We start from the raw sequence: 24,645 nt of genomic DNA, 5'->3' as shown, positions 1-24,645 counted from the left end.
TTTGTGAAATGGCACCTTGCAGACATGCATTTCCTCCCTTTATCTTCACTCAGCTCACTGGAAGTGAATTAACGGCTAATCTCTGCAAATGTGACTTATTGCAGACATAATATTAGTTGAAGTAAAATGGAAATTCAGTCACAGTCTGGGTGTTTCTCTTCATGTGTTTGGGGGTTTCTTATCTTTATAAACCCCCCATGCTTGTCACACAACAGCAGAGCACAGGCACAAAGCTCTTGAAACCCACTAGAGCTCTCCCACCTTCAGATAGAGTCTCCTGAGATTTGTATGACACAAATGTATGCAAAATCAACAGAATAGAGAGCTGCTGCTTTATAGTAACGATGCTGCTCGATACATGTTTATTTTGGCATGCCCTTTAGCTTTGCTTTTTGCTAAACCTACATCTAGCATGAATATGTGCTTCATCACTACCAGATTCTCCTTGCAAGAGACTAAAAACACCCTTGTCATATTTTCATGTTGTTTGTGGTTTGGTTTTGCCAAATCACCATTCCACAATGGCACACATCTGAAACACTTATCACGCAGAAGCAAGCATGGCCAGCTCTCAGCTAATAGACATCACAAATGATATGTTTACAGCCCTCCAATCATCGTACACATGATTTGCCCAATTGGGCCTAATCTGCTGTGAATAGAGCCAGTCCTCATGGGAGCTGAAGCATCAGACTGTGGTGCCTGGTTGTAAATTGCAATGCTAATAGAGGCACTCTTTGCGGCCTGCGTCCCTGATAGAGGCTCATTTAATGGAGATATTCGGGGGATGAGCATTTATCAGACGTTGACAGACAGACGGCTTTCATCCGGATGAAAGACGTGTGACGGCCCACCCCCACTAGCTTAGAGGAAGTGAAGCATTTCTACAGGATCTGCTAAACAATCGCTTGCAGTATACTACAGAATTGGCCACAGAAGGGTTAATATGGCGACGTTTCCTCAAGATAACTCACTGAATTGATTTGCATGTGCTGCTGCCCATGGCAGCTCCTCCCTTACATCTGTTAATGTACAGCTCACACTTCCCCTTTATGGCAAAGAGTCACTGTGGGATGTCAGGTTGGCTTTTAGAAAGAGAAGCTCCGATAGAGAAGCATTTGTTGACACTTCCTTTTTATGCTCAAAAACAAATGCCTATTTTGTCCTCCTTGTTCGTCCTATGACCCAGCTCGACCTGCAAGAGCGTGTTTGCCTCCTCCCGTCCGTCTTTTTTAAAGCCATCCCTTGAGGCTCTGTATTCACATCCGTCTTTCCTCTTCCCCCTTTCTCTCTTCCAGGAACTGCTGATTTAATGAAGGCCCCTGTGGTCAACATTACAGTCATTGGTAACAGGAACCACTGGCTTCATTCGGAGCCTGTTTGTGTCCTCACGTATTAAAGCACATAACTATGATCCATGTTTTTTTCACATATGTGTTCGTGTTGTGTACTGGTGTGCTGATTTATTTCAGCCTCTTGTCTTTTTGACCACAGGCTTATTACAAACCTTGTCAACTTGATCTCCAAGTCTGAGCTTCCTCTCGCTGGACAAATACTAAGAAACAGAAGCTGTGGGAGCATTTTTATAGGCCTGAGCCGAGCAGCCTGTGGAGCGCCTCATTAAAAGAGAAAACAGCTCTTTTTCCATGGGGTCAGTCTATGTCTGAACTGTTCTTTGTCTCTGTGGGATAAAAGGAAACCAATCACATCTTAACTCTTCATAACTGTTGATTTTTGTTGCTTTTTAGATCATTTCAGGAAATCCTTGGATTGATTCTTAATCAGTGACTTTCTTCAAAGGTTTTTCTCAGCAGAGTATATGTTATCAATACAGGTCTGGGTTGTCATGGCACCACTGGCCAATTTTAGTCTCTGAACATTGCCCACAGTAACATCTTTGCACTATTGTTTTATCTTAATAATGCCCTGCTTTGATTTTCTCTAGCTGGTTCAATCCTGCTGTTTTGATAATGCTGTAATTATTGGAGCAATGCGACAGGCTAATGAGGATCTTGGTGTTCGAAGAGGCAGGGCAGAGCAGATGCATTTACCTCTGTGCCCATTTGACTCAGCGTATTAATTACCACCACACTGGCGCATCAAACGCTGCTCGTTATAGCCGCTGCTTGCAGAGGCCCTGTCCTGCGGTAGAGCATAGATGGGCTTTGCAGCTTTGTCTTGTTAGTATAAGCTTTCTGATATACACTTATCATTAAAGCTTGTTATATAAACAAATCTCTTTATTTTCTCACAAACTACTTCATTGTACTTGGTATGTGCAGTGTTTTGGTGGTAATGTGTTATTGCCCAGTAATTGTGATATTTTAAGTGTGCGCATGTGTGTGTTTAGTATCAATTCAGCAAGTAAAATAACAGATGAGCAATTCCAACGTTATGGATGTGACATTTGCAGTAAAAACTCCAAACATAAATTGACAGAGACAGTATATGTTAACAGTATATTGAAACACCTGTTTATATTTTCCAAAACAGCTAACAACAGAGTTATGGGACCAGAAAAATATCAATCTGTAAATATGTTTTGTTCTTTAAATGAGGAAGATAAGCATGCGCTATGTGACCAAAAAAGTATGTGAGTTTAAAGTATACAACATGCTTCGTAGAAATTCTGTGAATTAAACATGCACAACCCAAAATAAATAATGCTCATCAAAAGGATAAGAGTTGGCTCACTATAAAACAAATATAACTGATTTTATTTTTATATTTTTGCATTTATGATGAAAAAACTTCGTTATGGATGTGACAGATGTGTAATTGCCACTCGTGTGACTTTGGTAAATCAAATAAAATTGTTTAAAAACATTGACAGAGACATTTTTGAGGATTTATTAAGTAAAGAAAGTCTAAAGAAAACCTAGAAATGTTTTTTTTTTTTTTTTTGGTCAAAACTTAATTCTTTACAAGGTTAACATTTGCATGGAATTGCGCAGATATATTTAGGATGGTAAATTAAGACTAAATGATCATTTGAGCTTTATTTACATAAGTGAAAGAGTCTCCACATTTGTTTGTAACGAACAAAAATAGACTAAATAGAACTAATGCCATTTTATATTTGTCAACATCTATCTTCTGCCCTTTTAAAAATATGTCTCATCCCATTATAAGTACTAGGGTATGTGGGCATGTGTCCAAGCATGCACATCATTTAATATATAGGTCCCTTGATTTGTCATCTCTGGCTTTCTCTTGTCGAAAACAAACCTTTTCACAGCTTGGTCCTCATCAGAAGGGCTTCAGGTTCTTCCCAGCAGCCTTTTTTATCTTCCACAAATGCCCCAGGGATATCATCCTAAGTGCATTCTCTGACAATCCATGTTTTAAAACATTTCAGGTTTCACACTCTTCTCATTGGCTAGTCTGATTGACAACACCCTTTAGAAGGATTTTAAGGCCAGTGCCCATTATTTTGCCCCTTCCCCTTGTTACACAGCTGGCATTATTGCCCTAAAAGCACCCGCCGGTGCTTTGACTTCTTTGCAGACGGACTGGGTGACAAGGCAGTCTTGTCAGCCAGAAATCATTGCTAATGCCCACAGGCAAAGTGCTATGACTGCGTTCTGTGCTCCAGTTGTAGCTCTCAAACAGGAAGTTTCTTTCCAGCCAAAATCGCTGTTGGTCAGCATTCTAGCCAGATGTGTAGTACTGGATATGTTGTCAACACTCTTGCATACAATCCGTCTTGCATTTGTAGAGTGTTGTTTCAGGAACATTTCTCATGTTCCATGCTTCTTTCACATGCTAACATGGCCAAACTCGTGTTTTTCTAACAAATATGATTCATTTTAATAAAGTGAGTCAGCTTCAGTTTCTTCAGCGATGTGCCATTATTGCTGTATGATGTTTATGCACCCATGTCGGGTCAGATCACGTCAAGAACATTGAATTTAGTAGGGTTTTTTTTTCGGTTCCCAGACTCTCACAGACAGATTGTGTGTGTATGTGCACAATGCGTAGTAAGTCTATAATTTCAATGCTGATTCGATTAGACACCCAGAATCTCACCAACTGAGGCACTAAGGTAGGCATTGATGGGGAGAAGGAGGGGAAACATTGGTGAAAAGAACGAGAATGAGATTCTAATGCCCCTCAGCGGGGTTTTCTTCGCTACGGAATAGAAGGCTGGATTGTTACACCTCAAAAAGGAAGCAATTGTTTCCACGGTGACTATTGAGCGGAAATCAATATCAGCTTCTAATTTGTTGCATTTAGCAAAGATACGCATGAGATTGATTCTCCTGTTGTCGAGAGCTGTGGTTAAACCAGTGGGCTATTGTGTGTGACCAGGCATAACAGTCAGCCATTTTCATCAGCTCAGCTGAGACCAATAAAACATTATGCACACCCTATTTTACCACTCTAGTGTCATAGGTATTGTGGAAATTAGTAGCTGGGTCTCCAACCCACGTCCCTAATGTTTCCATGTCCATCCAGATGATGGTTTCCGTGTGAATCTTTTTGGTCTTAGGGTTCTCGTACGACTCTGCTGGGTCTGTAGAGCAGCTGTTGTTTGGTGAAGCATGAGCCTCTTAGCATCTTTAGAGCAGGTCTGTGGACAGGGAGCTCTCTAACTCAAACTGTTTTAAAGCTTTTAGTGTCTTTCTCCTGCTGAGAAAGGATCAGGCTGTGGCTCTCGTATGTCACTCCAGTGCCCCAGTGCAGTAATACAACCACATGCACAATGAGTCTGTCTGAGTGTTTTCATAGCCTGGGCAAATGTTTTATTACATAAACCTTTAACTCAATGTTGAGATCTGCGCATTATCAGCTAGTGGTTCACTGTTGTCTAAGCTTGTTCTATACTTATAGTAAATTGATGAGATTAGTAAAGCACTATCTGCTAATCATCAACATGCAAAAAATTCACATGGCTGACAAATCTCATGTGATCAACAGGAAGTGTGCATTTGGTTACATTTGTTTGCATGCCATGTGAATAAAGAGGCGTTTATAGTGTAGCAGCAAAGCAACAAGAAACTGGTGAATGGAAACAGTGTCAGGAATTGCCATTTCTAAATGAATTTGAGTCCATGGTGGAATGTTACAGGTGCTAATTTTACTTACACATGTTTTGTTTAGAGTCTGCTTCATGTTTTCCTGTCTAAACTTACATTTTTGCTGACATCTTGCAAAGTGAGGATAAAACTCTATTAGCACAACTCAACCTTAAATCAGAGGCATTGGCAGAGCTATTGAGTCCTGTCACATACAAATATCTGTTTAATTTCCCTTCAGTGTGACACAGTTGTGCAACCAGTCAATGAGGCTCTCCACTGCTCCATTAATGGATCTTCTGAATGTGACAACATGCTCACATCTAATGAGGGAGAGAGAGATGGGGGTGTTCATCTGGAGATGTGCAGATGGTTAGAAAGTGGGAAAACCCAAGGTGGTCTAGCATTTATTGAAGATTGTCATGGGATCTAAAACCTTAAAGTCTAAATACTGTAGGGCTGTAGCTTATGACTGTTTTGATGATTTATTTCTTCTTCTTCTATTATTATTATTATTATTATTATTATTATTAAATTGATTTCTTTTATTAATACAATAAATAAAGAAATTAATAAAAACATTAATGTGGGAATGTTTTAGTGCATGTTTAGTCAAATTAAAAGCTGTTTATTTCACTGCCATAAGTTTGACCACACTGTAAAAAAGATTAAATCATTATCAATATGTATTAAATCCGGGTTTCAGCTCGCGACCCCCACTATCCTCGGATGTGGTTATAAACATAGTAACATTGCAAACATCAGTACACACACACACACCAGTAGGAACTATATAAACAAGCTTATTGAAAACACAAAGTCTAACAAGAATATAATTTTTTATAGTCGTCATTCATTTGTTTAATTTATTTTTAACCTCACTTAATGAGAATGGTGAGCACAGTGTTTACAGCACAAGACAATACTTGGTTTAATTTTGGAGTCGCCACCTGGAGATCATCCTCGATGTTCAGTCATGGCCTTTACTCTAAATGTAAGTGAGTGCCGTAAAGGTGTCAACGTTTACCATTATGATGTAAAATCAATCTGCTGCAACTAACACTATTGATATGTCATTACTAGAACTGTTACGATATCTACATTTTGTTGTACAATACATTACACCACAATATATTGGGATAAATTATATTGTCATTTTAAGAAATTTTTATGCCACTCATTATATTATGCCAGAATGACATTATAATATCGTCACAATACAAGTACACTCTTCCAAAGAGCACATAATGTTTTATTCTAAGAATATTTAATTAAATACTAGTCATTTTAGCAATTTAATACTTACGCATCTAATTACAATCAGAATGTGGAAACGTTTATATCCTGAACAAATAATAATAACAAATGTTAACACAAAGTGCAAGGTAAAAAGTAATGTTGGCTGTGATATCTGCTAGCAGATCTATTTTCAGTTGTCAGACACTCGCATGATAAAATATAAATCAATTAAATATACTATAGTAATTTATGGTAAATAGTGTTTTTTTAACCATACTGACACTGATACCTTTAGTAGAGCTAGATATATAGCACAATTGGCTTAAATGTTGCAAGAATTGGTTTTTATGTAAGGGCAATATATATTGCATCACTAAAAAATGATTGAGGTCATGTTCATGTATTGTTTGATAAGTCGATATATTGATTATTGGGACAGGCCTAGTTATTAATCTAGCGTAATAACCCCAGGGTTCGCAATCCAAAGGAAAAAAGAATTAAAAGAATTTTTATTCCATGTTGTTTTTTATGTAACTAATAAATACTATTTTTATCTTCTGCAGGGTGTGGATAATATATGACAATTTTAATAATTTAATAGTATTTACACTTTTAGAATAATATATGATATTTTTAGAAATCACCAAGTGACACCCGCTTTGGGAACCACTGTAAAAAAAAAAAAAAAAGGTTAAGTTCTGTCCCTGCAAAATAACTTTCAGTTTTTGTTTAAATGTTTCTGATTTCTTTTCCTTTTTCTCTTTTTCCTCCATCCTTCAGCTGTCATCAACGTGAGGCTTATTCTAGATCAAGTGCTGTCAAGTACAACATCAAACTCTTTTCTGCCCTTCACGTGTAATTAGCTGTGGGTTTAATTGGGCAAATTGAACTTTCTTTTGTTCTGGATCAGTGACTCAGCTGGAGTTGAGTGCACTCACTAGCTGGTTATGTGTGTGTGGCCAAATGTCTTTCCCTGGAGCAATTCTTTGTAGCATGTTTTTCTCTGTTTTAGGAGTTAATGGTCAATCGTTTTTTTACTCAATCATACTTGTTTTCTTGTATCTATGTAAAAACTGTTAAGCCTGTGTTCGTCACTTACCCTTCATATTTAAAAGAACTTTGCATACGCCAGGTTTTACGCTCACGTTTGGATTTACTAACTATGAAATGAACGTGAGAATGTGCTTCGGTCCACGCCAACTTCATGCCTGGCGTACGTGCATTTCTTGTGTGTGTTCGTTTTATTTCCACTGGCGACTCCTGGAGGCTATTGTGTTAAATTGCACACTGCAAAGTATCTTTGAGCCGTGCAATGGCAGCTGTATGGGACGAGATCATCCGCATGTCAAGCAGGTGTATAAGGTTTTCATACCAAACAGTTGACCAACCAAACATTAAAGTACAACTTGCAGCGATCTCCGGTTTTTCCTATGTAATCGGATCGATCGACTGCACGAACATGGCTATAAAGGTGCCATCTAAAGATGAATTTGCATACGTGAATTAGAAACATTTCCATTCAATAAATGCGCAAATAATATGTGATGCTCAAATGTGCTTTATATAATACACACACTTAATAATGATTCCTACTTGTGTTCCTCGGGATGTAGAGTATGCAAAATCTGATATGTAGCGGGAGAAAAAAGGAGAATGAGTTGATCAGACGCTGGATTTAAATGGGTTCATGATTGACAGTGTCAAAATATGTTGCCATGCGCTTTACGAGCTACACCCCTCGTGCTGTTAATGTCCTCTTGCAGCTTTGTTACCTCTGGGCGGACATCACTCAACTAGCACATTCCAACGACAAACTTGCAAATAACACAGTTTTTCTCCAGTCTATCTCTGATAGGAGCACCTCCAATTCACATTCTGTTCAAAATTTCTCTTTTTGCTTGCTTTCGCCATTGCTTTTTCAATTGATTTTGCCAAAGTAGAGTCATTACCATATTCATATGGGGGAGGAGGCAGGGAAGGGTTTTGCGCTCGTGCATGTGCGCTCAGTTTCACGTTAATTTGGATGTACAAATAGAATATGCGTGAGATTCCGCGTACGCAGTGTTTCATACATCTGAATTTTTTTTCTGCGTACGCACTGTTACAGCTTTGTGCTTAGGCAATGTTTTAGTATGATTTCAAGGCAAGTCTTCATACATGAGGCCCCTGGAATCTCTGTACATTTGGGGGAGACTCCCGAAACTTCCAGGAGACTTGGGATGTCTGGAATGACCTCGTGCCCTACTCATAATTGTCTCTTCATATAGCCATATGCCTATTACATATTCATAATAGGCTTGGGCGGTATTTCGGTATTATGGTATACCGCGGGATCTAAAAATAGCAACGGTGTCAGTTTCAATACCGTTATACCGTCATAAATATTAAATATCCTTTATTTAATGCCTACAAAAACGTAGGCCTATGTGTGGTTGTCATCACGGGACAGTGTGGAGGAGAGAGAGAGAGGAGAGAGGGAGAGGGAGGGGGGAGAAGGAGAGAGCGAGAAGGAGAGGGCGAGAGGGAGAGGTGACGTGACGTGTCGCGCTTCAAAGTGTCCTGCAGTTTGGCAGTTTCGACTGAACAGAAGGGAGACGTGGTTAATATGAACGAGAGGTCTGCATTAGAGCTAAAGATCTTTGCCCGAACCCGGCAAGACCCGAAAAAATCCAAATCCCTGCATTAAAATCCATCCCTGCAAAGGTAAAACAAATGATGATGAAGTAGTAAAAAAAGCGAATTATTACGGTGGTCAAGTCAGTCACTATCTCAGAAAGAGCGCATTCCAGCCGCAGGTATTTCGCGGTCGCTCATACACTGCGTATTACGGTAGAGCCCTAAACCGCAAGCTGACAGGTAAAAAGACGTGGCCTCTCGCTACAGTGAAACTGCTGTCATGGTAAATTAAATGGATGTTTCTGACTGGTAGAAGATGAACAAACAATCCTACCAAAAACTTGCAAAATCAGCCAGATCAGAACTCTGCATCTCGGCCTGAAGCAGCAGGAAAGGGTGTTCAGCTGCTGGATCCCGTGAGCGCAGGACTGCGCTAAAGCCAGTGGATTTAAATGTTTCTCCACAAACACACGTAGCCTAATCTTGGTGAGTAAAGGGTTTTTCAATTATAAATAAATATTAATTAAACCATATAATCATAATTTAGACAGAGTATACAGGCTAATGGTGGCATTATTCTTTTAATATTCAGCTTCACCGTCGCCTTAATGCCAGATTGTGAAGAGAAGTGGAGAAACACATCTTGCAGAGCCTTTATCTTAATTTCGTTATTGTCAAAATACCCGTCATCATTTAGAGTTTATTTTAATTTGATTTGTTAAGAAAGATTTTTTTTCATTTGTGTGTTGGCCAATTTAAAGGCTAAGTGCATGTACCTAGACCTATAGAGTGCTGATATGTTACGATGTTACAGAGGACTTACTTTATTTCTTTGTTCCAACTTTCAAGTGGCATATAGCCTAGTCTACGTTTGTTACGAATAAATGATGTTAAAACATATAAATGACTCATTCTTGAAAAAATGCATTAGAGCTGTGTGCATGAGCATATTTGAATAATGTCGGGCTGTAAATGGGTTCGGGCTTTATAAAGCTGTCGATCAAAATGTACCTGTCGGACTCGGGTCTCGGGACCTATCGGGTATAATTTTTATGGCCCGATTACAGCTCTGCATTCCCGCGGGAGCCGGCCAGATTTCTTATGGTGTGGGAGTAAATTTCTGAATAAATCGCGGGAGAGATGTGTGTGTATGTGTATGTGTGTGTGTGTGTGAGAGATAGAGAGAGAGAGAGAGAGAGAGAGAGAGAGAGAGAGAGGCGACGCACAGCACCTCTCTCTCTCTCTCTCTCTCTCTCTCTCTCTCTCTCTCTCTCTCTCTCTCTCTCTCTCTCTCTCTCTCTCTCTCTCTCTCTCTCTCTCTCTCTCTCTCTCTCTCTCTCCGCGAGCCTAAGGTCGCATAGAATGTATTCAGTTTCTGAATGGTTTAGGCTCAAGCCAACAGTTTGGTGACGCTGTCTGAGCCTTACGTCATAATTTTTTTTTTTATTACGCCGGTAATACCGGAAACCGGGGTAAAATATGGAGGCGGTTTGACGGTATCAAAATTTGGATACCGCCCAAGCCTAATTCATAATACACTGTGTTGTAACCGGGCTCCGATCGTATCGCTTTCTATCTACAATCCATCTGATCAGAGTTCGTTTCAATCGAGTCGAGAAAACTTCATTTAAGTGATTTTGGAGCGATTGTTTTGGCATGGATCCAATCGCGATTGGTGGATTCACATATGCCAAATGAACCGTGCTAACTGGGCAAATGAGAGAGGTTCTGAAACAAAAGTCTAGGTGTGAAAGCATCCTTAAACCTCAGCTGCTTTGACCTGCATATTCGCCAAGCCTTCTGGACACCCGCCGGTGACCCTATTCGTTAAAGCAGATAAGTTTACTGTGCCTTCAGGAGGAGCTGCATTGCTGCACATAAATGAGCTTTTATCAGTCTGAGTGTGTGTACTACAGTCTGTTATTGAATGTGCTTGCTTCCTTTCCGTTTGCTGTGGGCGCGTGCCAGCGTTCTGTAGTCAGCCATGATGAGCTCGTTCATCTTCCTTGCTCTCTCAGGTGAGAGAAAAGATAACAGAATGAGGCAGAGGGGCTGTTGTAGAGATGATGGAAGACAGCTGGGATGCGTTGAGTGGGTATAAGGAGAGCAGAAGAAAAAATGAAGGAGAACTTCGAGGTGAGATTGAGAGGACTTTAGACGCACCACACGCCTCTGCTCGCTCATGCTGGGGGTTTGTCCTCTGCTGCCTCCACCTGGGGTGACCTTCAATTCTTTGTGCCAGCTAAAGAGCCTGTATTTGAAACTATTGCAGAATTTAAAGGGGTAGTTCACCCAGGACTGAATTATATTCTCAGTCCAGTAATTTGCAGACAAAAGGGGATGCTGGCCTTTTGTTCCATAGCTTCAGAATGTACAAAGCACCTGAAAGTAGATCATTCATCATTCTCTTTTACAGTTACTGCTATCAGTTTGTGATGAGCTGTGAGGTCTAAGTTTTTTGCTGTATTCTCACTTCTCAAAACTGCTTGAAAATGAAATATTTTAACGGATACTAAAATAAAAATCATTTTTTCAAACTGTTATATTTATGTTAGAAAATGTGCTCTGTAAAACCCAACTGTGAACTTTATCAAATTAAATGAGTGTAGTCAAAAACTCAAAATTGACTGAAAGTTAATTCTACTTATTTGAAAAGAGTTTTAAACTCATAGTTGAAGGTAATGAATTAATTAAATAACTCATTACTTCAACATAAATGGAGTAAGTTCACAGTACTCATATAGATTAGTTTTTAACTCAATTTGTTTGTAGCAATCGGTTTCCTCAATGGGTTTGAGCTGCCTTAACCTATTGAGTACTATAATTACATAATTACATAAAGAGACATTTGTTGTTTCATTTTATTGATGATTTTTTATTAAATTTTTTTTTATTTAAAGTTTTCACATTTTAAAGAACAAACCCCAAATCCCTCCCATGCCAGCAAATAATAATAAAGAAACATATTTGAAATGTCGATACATATGCACATGTACATCCACAACTGTACAGAAACCTAATCATATTCCTCTATGAGAAATCTATATCTGCACATATCCACAAGTTCAGTCAAATAGCTGCATTTGTACATGACATATAAAACATATATACATATGAGTACAAATCAATACAGATAACAAGAGAAGAGAGAAGAAAAAATGATAAAATAAGGAAAAGAAATTAATAATAATAATAATAATAATAGATTTTAAAAAATTGGATAATTGAAAACCTATACATACCTAATTATTGAGAATTAGTATTTTGTTCATATTGCTATGATTCAGATTCTTCTATACCAATCAGTTTTCATTGATCAGTCTGTAGACATTCAAAAAAGGGCTTCCAAATTTTTGAAAATTTCTTTGGTTTACCTGCAATCTCATATCTAATCTTTTCCATGTGTAGTACATTACAAAACACTGTGAGCCATGTCTCAAATTTAGGTGTACACTCTTTGTTCCACGTCAATAATATTACCTTTTTTGTCATAGTCATTCCATATTGAACTGTCTGGATTTGATCCAAGCTAAAGTTTTGAAAGGGAGGAGCCCAGCCTAATATTGCAATAAGAGGGTCAGGTGGAAAATCAATACTTAGTACTTCAGAGTAAAAAGAGAACACCTCCGTCCAAAATTTTGATATTTTTGGGCAGAACCAAAAAATGTGTGCCAGTGTACCTTCATTGGACTTGCATTAAATACAAAGAGACGATACAGAGGGGTATATTGAGTGTAATTTAGTGCGGGAATAGTGTAGTCTATGGACTACCTTAGGATCAGCTGAAGGTTAGAGTTAATGGAACAGGACCTTATTGATGATTCTTAATATGAAATTCAATCGTAAGCTTGGCAAGCAGTTTTGGATTTTATGTTTTCTCTTACAGACAGAATGCCCGAGAATACTGCCCAAAAGGTGTTTCAAAGATGACCGCTGAGTGAAATGACTTGCCTTAACGGGACTTTAAAATGCATTGCCCCCAACACTGATTCTAACCAAGGTTGATAAATATTGTGAAACTATTGTTGGCTTTTCCATTCCATTCGTTAATTTTCTTTTCGGCTTGGTCCCTTTTATTAATCTGGTGTCACCACAGCAAAATAAACCGCCAACTTATCCAGCACGTTTTTATGCAGCGGATGCTCTTCCAGCCGCAACCCATTTCTGGGAAACATCCACACGCATTCATTTACACTCATACACTACAAACAATTTAGCTTACCCAATTCACCTGTACCGCATGTTTTGGGGCTGTAGGGGAAACCAGAGGACCCAGAAGAAACCCATGCGAACGCAGGGAGAACATGCAAACTCCACACAGAAACGCCAACTGAACTAGCCAAGGCTCGAACCAGCAACCTTCTTGCTGTGAGGTGACAGCACTACCTACTGCACCACTGCGTCTCCCCATTAACAAATGCTTCTTATATAATTTTTAGTTGTTCATTTTCTGTGGCAGATTTTTCATTTTTAGTGCTTAAACTGTTCTAATGTAAATTCAGAGTTCATCTTTCTGTATTAGTTTCCTCCCACAACCCTCCTCCCACTCGCTCCTCATTTTTTGCCTCTTTATCTCTGTCTCTCACCTTGTTCTCCAACACCTACTGTAGATGCATCGATCTGTGAGAACCTGTGAGTGCAGTCCTGTCAGTCTATGTTTAAGAGATGAATGTAAATCAATATCATCTGTGGCCGGGGGACACATTAGACCCTGCTGCGTCATCTACCTTTATTAGCCATGCTGGATCACACTCCTGCTCCGCCAGTCCATGAAACCCTCTGCTGCTCTCCACACAGAGCAATGACCAATGATTTGTCACTGTGGCTCCAGTGGTTTGGGCTAATAGGATCGGATTAGCGATGCTGGCTTTTCTTTCGATACAGTTCTATCAATTTGATCAGGGCTTCAGCTCTTGATTTCCCATGACTAACTGAATTTTTGACATGGCAAGGTCTGATTAAAAATAAAAAAAAAGTAACAACTTGGATAGTGCAGCCCCCAGGTGTGTAGGAAGAGTAGCCCACTTGGAGGGACTCCATTGATGTCAACGATGCCAAATTCAGTTTTACTCGCTGCACGTTTTTGCCTGATTTGCTCATGGTTTGCCAAAGCAATGTTCCACGCCAAAGAAAGTTTAATTATTTGGAAGAAATCTGTGCGGATTCAGAGTGGAAATGACAAAAGGGATTTCTCAAGAGATTTCCTGAGATCAGATTTTTTTCCTGCGTTCCATCTTAAGAATGTGAGATTTAAATTTCGATGTGATCCGATTTTAAAGTAGAGATGAGACATGTGAAAGTCATTACACAAATTGAACCAAGCTCCTCGCTTCACAGCCAGTGCCTCACTCATATTTTCCTTATTAAAGCAATTAATGGGAAATGAAGGGCATTTAATGAAATCATTTCAACGGATGATTTAACATCTGAAAAATTGGGGCTTGTGAAATCCAGCATCATCCCTCACTCCTGTCTTTGTCACCAAGGCTTAAAATGTGCGATCTTCACCTTCACTCCCATTTGAAAATTGGCGAAGCTCTTTACAATGTCATTAAAGAGATTAGTTTGGCATCTCATGCAACATTTGCAGCCGATATCTGTCCTTCAGTCTGGTATAATAGCTCATGTTCAATTCAATGGATTTTTTCCCTAGACTAGGCATAGGATGATAACCAGTTTTAAAGTTTTCTGCAGTTTTTAAAATCTTACCTTTTCTGTTCTACCATTTCTATGGTATGTGATTGTTACAACTATTTCATGTAGTTTGTTGGGGCAACAGTATTTCCAGCAGAAAAGAATCCTCCACATCAAAAGATACCCGTCAGGCCATGATTCAGGAAACATTTGAGAAAAGAAATAGCTTATGCATCAACATTCAAGCATGCTATAGACCTAAGCAGTGCAGTGGCTTTACTTTATGGGCATGCTTACACTAGGTACAGTTGCATTAAACCATGCCGAAGCGGGATTGTCCCCCCTCCACTCTCCCCGACAGCCTGCACTCACACAGCTTTTTTTTGGCTTTCAAACCTGGGCACTGTTACGTCATCAATGATGCGACTGTTCAGTTTAACAGGAAGAAGGGGGCTGTTTCTCAATATGCATTCTTCAGCATTCTTGCGTCCCTGTGTTCTCGTGTAACGTCATCATCAGCTGCCAAAGTTCAGTTTCAAACTCAAGACAAGAATGGAGGACGTGTAAAAGTTCCCGGATGTGTTTTTGATATCGAGGATGCATCGATGCAGAAATGAGCACAAAATTCGCTCGAGTCCCAGAAGTCATTGTGGCTGACCAAAGGAGGTGGGAAGCGCAGCATTCATATTGATTTACTATTAAAGTTCAGAGATAAAAGTTATTTATCTCAGGAGTTTTCCTAAATGAGACTGTAAAATTAAACATGGACATGAAAATCTTAAAAAGCCATTATTATAGCCAGAATTATAAATAGTTTTATTTGTATTGTGCAACGTATATTTGTAAGGTCTTTACACATAGTATATATTGTAAAAAGGGGAAAAACAATAAATCGTTGTATGATTGCTGTAATGTTTAAATCATTTTACGTTAGAAATGCATGAAGGTCTGTAGTAATCACAAATATTGTTAAAACAGTGATAATTTCATCCAAAGTTATCACATCGTCAGAATCTTACACCAGCCCATGCCTACCCAAAACTGTCATTTTAATATTTTATTTTGGTCATTCTGTGCGTCTTTCATTGCAAAATTCTACAAATGATCTTTGTCTTGTTTTGTTTTCTTGTTTTTAAATTCCACTTGGTTGTTTTGTCTGTCTTTTTATCAGTCATTTTTTATAGCATTGTTTAGACTATTAGTCTGAATCCAGTTGTTTGTGCATTTGAAAGAATGATTTCCACACAGTGTATTGTAACTATTTAGATATGATTCATCAGATTTGTGCTGTTTGTACACAATATTTGTATTAGTTTCTATTAGCCAGTATCAATAATCCAAAACAGTAACAGGGTTTAGTATACAGATGCTATCTAACATCATGACAACATGTTGCTCTTCTGCATTATTAATATTACAGTACATCTATTGAGGAAGCAGTAGGAGGCTGATATTTGTGGCATTATTCTGTACAGCCATCTCTGCTGGTCTCAATATTCAAACAGCTGTGAAGACCAGACCGGCTAGTCATTTTACGCTCCACTTGCTCTTTGCAACAACACAACCTTGTTCTTTAATGACTTTCAGCCTGTATTTTACAAACACTGTCTGATGTGTTTATGTTTTATGTTGCATGAGGAATTGAAGGCTTCACAAAAATCTGATTTGTCAAGCTGAAATAGATTTCTGCAATTGTGATTTGAATAGAATATCCAATCTTATGTGAATATGATCATTCATACATCTTTGCTCAAAAATAATCTTCGTATGTTGTTCTGATTATGTCATTCAATTCAAACTTTAAAGATTCTGAAATTTTCTGTCCCTTTTCTGTGAACATTTCTTCTTTCATCTCTGTTATGGCTTGTACTACTTTGAACTAACCTTGACATTTGTATTGTGGCACTTTTCTAACATTTGCAGGCTTCTTGTGATGAATCATTTTCTGTAAGAGAAAAGTGTAAAAAAATGTTCTGTTACTCTTTAGATTTGTCGATTTTATCTGTTGTTTAACCTTGAGTTTGCTTCTGACATATGCAGTGCTTCTCCAATGGAGTTCAAAGTATCGCTGACCATGAGTCACATGTCAGTAGTAGTTATAGTTGAACCATAGCAGTCCCATGGTCAATAACATTGGGGAAGTTGTTTTATAGATTGTCAAACTGTACTATTTGGTCTCTCTCTTTTTGCCTCACACCCCATTGTGTATCTGATTATACAAAGGTCATGTCCCACTTTTCAGCTGGGATGGAGAGGAGCGACAGACATGAGAGGCTTGTGGGTAAGTGGCAGCTCCACAGGGCAGCTATGCCAAACAGAATCATCTGGGAACCAATTCTGGGATTGGCTAGGATTAAGGTTTTTTTTTCACAAGGCTGTGATATCATATCGGATGACTGGATTGGCATCCCAGCGGTGGCTAGAAAAATGGACAGTTACAGAAAACGGGAGAAAGTTGCAGATGGCTGACCGAGAGAACATGTAATTTCGCATACCTATGTGGCTGTCTCTGTCAAGCACCATCATTCTCTTCAGACATTTTCCAGGTTTGTCTTGAGAACTGAAGGATTTTTTGCACATACATACAATCACTCTTGTATTGCACAATTACAGTTCTTGAATGTGACTCATAAAGCAAAAGGGTTGCTATTTGATTGATGATAGATCTTAAGCCAATATTTATCCTCATATTCAGTCCTGCCGCATTTTGCTCAATTCAGGATGCAAGTAAGAACTTAATATTTTAGTTCAATCATCTAAATCATTTGTATTTAAAATGAGGTAGCAGACAGGATACACAGTTTTAGTGCAAATCTGAATGCCTGACACAATTAATATGTATATTAATATTTGAAACTAATATAATTTCAATTTATGAGAAAGTATTAAGACATTAAACAAAAAGATTGAAGATCTGTCGCCAACTTGAATGGTATAATCATTCTCTGTTATCTGTTAAGATGAGGATGGGCTACAGGGCTCTCACAAACGATCTCACATCAAGATCTCAACTCTACTGGACCAGAAAAGATTGGTAGAGCTCATTTACCATATTCACCATATCTATACCATTAGAATCACATGGGTAATGTAGCATGGAGGATATGTGGCTCTCGTTGGCGTGAGTCATATTTACTAGCAAAAAGACTTGCTGTCTGTGTAGTGGAGAGACTAATGAGATGGAGCCATGAAAGAAGATGCTTCCAGCTTTCCCTCCTGGTTGGTTGGTTGAACTGCGAAAAACAGTTGATCGGTGTGGTGATAACACACTCAAGCTTAAGAAATCACATACAGATATCTAAAACATGAGTGGGTTTTGATTTAATTAGCTCCCAATATAATATAATACCACTTTTCTTTTTATTCTGATTCATATTTGTTTATATTTCAGTTATATTCAGGGATGTACATAGTGTTTTCAGATGCATTTCATGAGAGCATCTGCATTTTTTTTTAGTTATTGCTAGGGCCAGACACAATCTGCAGACATTTTTTTTTTTTTTTTTTTTTTTTTTTGCTATTTCTGTTGAAAATATTGTAAAAATAAATCTTTGGATTTATGCTGAATTATTTTAGGAGGATCATAACTAAAACTTTATATTTAATTTTACTTTTTAACTTTTATTTAATGTTTACAATGCAAATCCAATTAGCTCCACTTATTTGATAAACAAAGCAAATCACTCATATAATGAATCTACAAAAAAAAAAAAAAACTAAAATATTACTTTACAAACTGGATTGTAAATAAATCATATAACCATTTTAATATTACTATTATTATATCACAATTTTAGTAAAATTGATTTATTAACTGAATAAATATAAATTTGCACGAGTAAATACATAGATACAATAATAACTGGTCAAGCTGTAAGCTTTAGATTAAAACTTGAGCCAGTTCATTAAAGTCATTTGATTGTGACTATTAGGGGTGTAACAATATGTGCATCACGTATGTATAAATTCTCAAATGTTTATGCACTGAAAAACAATAAAGATAATTTCTTGGATTTACATTTTGTTTGTGGTTGAATTTAAACAAACAAATTATGTTAAACATTTAAATTGTTTGTTCAAATTCAACACATAGATTGTTTGCAACAGTTTTGCAGGCATAATTTTTTTCAGTGTGGAAACTGATTGCTTTTGCAAGGCTACTTGTCAATTCAGGGACTTTGCCTGTTTGAAAGTTTTTGTACGAATTTGTCCTTTCCAAAGCAAGACATTTTGTGTTGTGTGTGTGTGTGTGTGTGTTCAGTGTGTGTGTGTGTGTGTGTGTGTGTGTGTGTGTGTGTGTGTCTATGTGTGTCTGTGTCTGTGTGTGCGCAATTCTTCAAGGTTTTTTGTATTTGAAAGGGAAAAAGTGGAAAGCTGAACTCTACTTAGCTAGCTGAACGTCACTAGCTTGTGCGCAAGCATGGAGAATGAAAACAAAGGATGCACCATTTTGTAATACACAGCCGAGACGTTACATTGTTATAATATATACATATAATAATGAGCCATGGTCGACCCATGCTTATACAAACCTTGTCGTGGTTTTGATGAACAGCCACAAAGCCAAGAAGATAAATCTGTTGTTGTTTATGAGGCTGTTTAAAGCGTGAGTAGTTTCACTTTCTCTAGAGAGCTTGCAATCGCTTGCCACCCATCTATATTTGGAAATAACTTCTTGAGCTGATAATAATAACGTGCGCGTGATTTATTGAATTGCTTCTGACATCCAATCCTTTCATAAACGGACAAACGCGAGAGTGAAGTGTGAAAAAACAAACGAGAAGCCGGATAAAACAAAAGAGCAAATGATTCTTTCAGCAACCTAAAACATGAACAAACTGCCTAGTTTAACTATTATCATCACCTTTTGAACTTGGAATGACAGAATTACTTTCTAACAAGCGGTTACATGTGCTGGTGAAGATTAAAGACCCAGATGAGAGGTTTGAACTGACTTTAGGCTATATGTTGCATGTTGTTTTTGAATCCAAATAAGGACTATGCTGGACTATATCAGAGACTGTAAGGGGCGGTATGTGTTCATATTTGTTGCATATATATATATATATATATATATATATATATAAATATATATATATATATATATATAAATATATATATATATATATATATATATATATATATATATATATATATATATATATATATATATATAAATATATATATATATATATATATATATATGTATATATGTATATATATTTATATATATATATATATATATATATATATATATATATACACAGGGCTTGAAATGAAAGGGCCATGACACCCCGCACTTTCGGTTAAAGTCTACTTCAGAATTTTTTTTAAAAGATGCATGATTAATGGGCGTGGAGCTCCGCGAGCATCGGGCAGGAGTGGGCGTAGCCAGCAGGGGAGAAGGGGAGCGAACAACTGTTGTTGACAGTTAGCTCACAAAATGAGACAAACCGTGAGGAGATGCATGAGTTTATAGTTTACAAAGTTAAAATGCAAAGAAATGAACAGTGATTTAGTGCCCTGCTACATTTGTTATTCGTAATTTCATATACACATAACCACAATTTATATCATTATAAAGATAAGTGTGTTCATGTAAACCCTATAAATGAGGACTTCTCCCTCAATCCCCGTATCCAGCAGACTCAGTACAGCAGGTCTCCTGACCTGTCTATTTTAACCATTAGCCCTGCTGGTAATCTGGAGGATTTAGGCAAACACAGCAGCACAGTGATGTGTCTGAATGTGAACGAACTCCTGATAAAAGACAGCGTCCGCCATTCTCTAATTCTCGTGCTGCTCTCCCGACAAAAATGCTAGCAGCACACACACAGCTTTGCTGTATGATCGGCCCTGACAAGATCGTGGGGGAAAACATGCAACAAACCCCGTGGATCATGGAAACAAACGCATATGAGCCTTCATGAACGGCTAAAAACTGTGTGCTTGGGTCCGTGTCTCAGCTCGGGCTTGACTCTGGCAGGTCTGGCAGGTCTCATGAATAATTAAGCAGCCAGCTCTTCTCATAGGATAAGAAAACTCCGCTATGAATAATTATGAGAAACCGACGCATCATCATTGCACTTGCAGTACTGCGCTACGTCGCCGATTTTGATCCCGCCCCAAAAATCATTTTAAACCCGGAAGCTGAAATTAGATGACAAAAGCTCAAAATTATCCAGTTTTCCCCACAATTAAAGCTGACAGGTGCTAACATTGTCTTAACTGATGCTCAACACAAACAAATCTGTTAATATATAAAAAAAAGTTCTCCAGTGTGTCCTGAACCTTTAACTTTTTTACTTGGTAGCACCGGTGTTCCCAACTTCAAAGATTTAGGAGCACCAAAAAAAATTTAGGAGCACCCACCAAAAATGAATGAGCACCACTGCAAATAGTTTTTTAAAGGATTTATTGTATTTTAAAACCACATAAATAGGACTAACAAAAACCAGAAACAACTATCTAACTAATGCTGTGATGACTTGATATTTGTGTGCAATAATCCCAAAATGAATGTCTAATAAATATAGAATATTAATGATGATGAAAATGACAATAATAGTAACAATGAATTACATTTCTCATTATGATGCTGCCTTGAACATGCATGAATATCTGCTATAAAAAGTCTGTTACTTTATGAAAAATAAATGTATAGTTTGCATCAAACAAAAATAAAGCATTGCAGTAAGAAATATTTATTTTGTACTGCTGTCTTTATATGCATGTCAGTTTAATAAATAATATTTCTGCTACAAAACAAACAAAAGATTATAATAAATCATTCAATTCAATGCTGAAAGCTGCAAAGCAGTCATCAGTAAATAAATAAAATAATAATATACACCTCAAAAAAGAATAGACAAAAGAAAGTAAGTAAAGTCTCACTTCTATCGCTCTTTAAAAGTTTTGGTTTCAGTTTGTGTCAATTTAAAGGTTCAGTCTGAGCTGATCTTCATTTTTCTGTGTTATTGGAAAGCAGGCGAGTCAGCCGACCCAATTTATGAGCAGGTTGAGCAGGATTCTTGCGATGACCACCGGCGCTATACCGCTGTTTGTTATGATGAGCCGCATTTTCAGTGTAAACTTGGTAAAGGCGAGCTTCTTTGGCGATGATATGTACAGTAGTAGATTTGACTTTTAGCGGAAATTTGCGCCGCATACGCAGTGAATGCTACGTATCGAGATTCGGGCACCTTCTCCAAAAAACACATACTCGATTGATCTCAGCTGGTGGATCAATATCCACCACGTGTCATGATCGCTCTCATCTGCGCCTCAACTTTAGGTGGGGCAAACCTGCGTGCTTTATGTTTTCACTCTTCAGTCGTTTGTATTTCCCGTGGTCATAAAAGCTCCTTCCCTGTCATCTGACAGCAGAATACCTTGAGTGATTGACAGCTAATATTATGAACCAATATAGCGGCAGGGAAGAGCAATTCAGCGCGTTTTTACAAAAAATCAAAACAGGTCGCACTACAACCATTATCTGCAGTCGCACTAATGCGCCCAAGTATATTATGAGGTCGCATAGATTAATTTTCAGGCGCATATGCGACCAAAATGGTTGGAATTTTGAGCCCTGATATATATATATATATATATATATATATATATATATATATATATATATATATATATATATATATATATATATATATATATATATATATATATAATTGCAGACGTTACAGTAAACTAGTTTGCACTGATCATTGATCTGCAGTTCTAATCAAATTATGTTTATAGAAAGGTTTGTAATAAACATTTATACACAAGTATTTATGTGTATAAAGCATTTGTTTTGTGATAAGTGCTTCTTGTATGATGTGTGAAGGACCTGTATAGCTTTACTTTGCCATTTTCTCCAGCAACAATGACATTGACTGAAACTTTGTGTTGTACACCACGCCCACAAAAAGATACCATTGGTGCTCTTTTGTCAGTGGAAAAGCAAGCCTGATAAAGGTGACCCGTACCGTACCGTACTGTACCACTCAGTGGATATGGGCCTTTAGTTGCTCTTTTTACAGATGCACCCCCAGTGACTGTAACCATGCACTTTGAGACATTAGTTGAGCAAAGTGCAATGAAAGAAAAGATTAAGATTGTTATAATGAAGATTAATCGGAAATGTGTATTTTTATCCAGCTTTTAAGGAAATGTATGAAGGGAAAAGTTCGTCTAGGACTTAGATACATACAGTTCTTCAGGGAAACAGGCTGTGCAGAGTGCCACGCTAAGTACATAATTGGTGCTTGAAGTACTTTCAAATCCTCAGAAGCACTGACATAAAAAGACACGCAAGCGAGTCCTTCATAATCAGAGAAGATGGTTGGTTCTGGGCTAGGAAATGTAGTTATCTTTCTGCTTTTTATGTTCAGCAGGAAATATTAAAAGGCTACTATGTCAATGTTCTCACCCCATCAGTGGAATCACACAGGAGTCCTCACAAACCCTTCTGCCTCAGCTGTGATGACAGTTTGAGAGATGGGAATAGCAAAACTTATAGAGTGACTGCATTAACATTCACCACAGGTTTGGAGAAAGCGCTCGCCTCAGGGCTACACTTTTTCTGCCATGTGGAGCAGAGGCAGAGAGAGAGAGATGAAGAGAGATATGCTCGGCAGGGTGGAGTCCTCGAACAGGGCTTCTAATCATTGCTCTGTACCCGCTTAGAGCCTGCTGGATCTCTCCAAGCTGATCTGTAGGGGGGGGTTCAAGGGTTTAACGCCTTTGGGCAGATGACAGCTTCAAATGGCAATCTGTAGATTCAGTTTAGTCTCAGACGGCCTCTGGTATCCGTAACTGTGCTCTGTGCTCTCCAGACTGCTTACTTGGTTACCATTAGATTAATGGATAACTAAAATTACCTTTGGCAGAGCAATTAACACAGAACAAGCAGGGAAAGTCAGGTCACTAAGCAGTTTCTCTTGTGAACTTGTTGTTTGCTAAGGCAACTAACTTTTCATTGCACATGCTTGGGGTTAAGAGATTTGAACAAACCCCTAGCGATCAGTGCTAAATTTCAACACATTCCCTGGGTTTCACAGACTAGGCTTAAGGCAAGTCCTGGACCAAATTGGATGTTTGAGCTGTCTGAAAATAACATGCAGTAACACATCTTATGTTAGTTTATATCAGTGCCATTGTTTTGTCTCAGGTTGCACATAAGTAATGTATTTTTTTCACAGTGGTGCTCACTGCAGAGCCACTTAGGCAGAGCTGAGCTCCAGCAAGGGGTAGCTTGAGCTCCATCTCCTCCTTCCTACACTTCATATACAAGTGATGTCACTGGGGGTTAGGTTATGAGTGGGGTTGGTGTACGCATTAAAACAGCTTATAGGAGGAGTTGGAACTCAAATGGCTATACAGCGAGCAGGGTCTCTTTTTTCTGATTAATTTTTATTATTTAAATACCATAACTTAACTAAGGCTTAGTCCTGGGTAATGCTAAGAACTGTTTGTGAAACTGGATAATTAACTATTAGCCTACACATTGTCACATACCCATCGCTGTGGTTGAAAAGATGTAACACTATATATCACGACGATGTATAGCGCAAGCTCTGTGATTGGTCAGCTTAGTCAGAGCGTGGGCAGGGCAGAGAACCACATAATCCTGTTGGAGTGAGAGTTTATAAGTGTTGAGTCGTGTGAAGAGTCTCCAGTTGGAAACGTTTATTTTATATTTACCTGCCTTATGATTAAAGTCGTTGCATGTTCGCCGGTTCTCACCTTAAAATCCTAGCAAAGTTTAGCTACTTGTACATTAACCCTTTAACTGCCCCATCAAAAAAAAAAAAAAATTTGGTTTGCATTTCTTAACTCCTGATGGTGCTAGTTAACACACTCAATGCATGTTTTTCAACACATCCCATAATTTTAAAAATACCTACCTCTACCAAATTGTAGATATGTCCCTGAATTAATACATATACCTTGAAAAATCAAAAATATGAAGTGTAAAACAAGTTTATTTAAAAACATATTCAAAATAAAAACCTTTTTGAACACTTAATCATCTTTATTTTTTCAAGTATGCCATTAAATATTTCACTTTTTCATTTAACATTTTTCCTCAAGTGCAACAGGATTATGTTTGGTTGATTGTTATTTTTTATTAAATAGC

At 38.0% G+C, this 24,645-nt stretch overlaps 1 protein-coding gene and 2 long non-coding RNA genes across 12 annotated transcripts in view; 1 reads left to right on the top strand and 2 right to left on the bottom strand.

The window, feature by feature from the left end:
• The window catches only part of vav2 (vav guanine nucleotide exchange factor 2), a 238,550-nt gene that overhangs the window by 87,756 nt on the left and 126,149 nt on the right, over nt 1-24,645 (top strand). The gene's annotated exons all lie outside the window — the stretch shown is intronic.
• On the bottom strand, nt 6,611-13,833 carry LOC147831888 (uncharacterized). Its single transcript, XR_015520257.1, has 3 exons — nt 10,411-13,833; nt 7,475-8,553; nt 6,611-7,413 (listed from the first exon to the last, which is right to left on the bottom strand). It is a non-coding gene; the product is annotated as an uncharacterized LOC147831888 (long non-coding RNA).
• Nucleotides 22,925-24,490, bottom strand: LOC147831887 (uncharacterized). The gene is made up of 3 exons (XR_015520255.1): nt 24,063-24,490; nt 23,934-23,973; nt 22,925-23,852 (listed from the first exon to the last, which is right to left on the bottom strand). It is a non-coding gene; the product is annotated as an uncharacterized LOC147831887 (long non-coding RNA).

The sequence above is a fragment of the Danio rerio genome, chromosome 21 (genome assembly GCF_052040795.2).
Source record: "Danio rerio strain M-AB ecotype USA chromosome 21, GRCz13ab, whole genome shotgun sequence".
In the NCBI taxonomy this organism is placed as follows: Eukaryota; Metazoa; Chordata; class Actinopteri; order Cypriniformes; family Danionidae; genus Danio; species Danio rerio.
The sequence above is the reverse complement of the archived record's forward strand: the minus strand, read 5'-3'. Positions and strand labels throughout refer to the sequence as shown.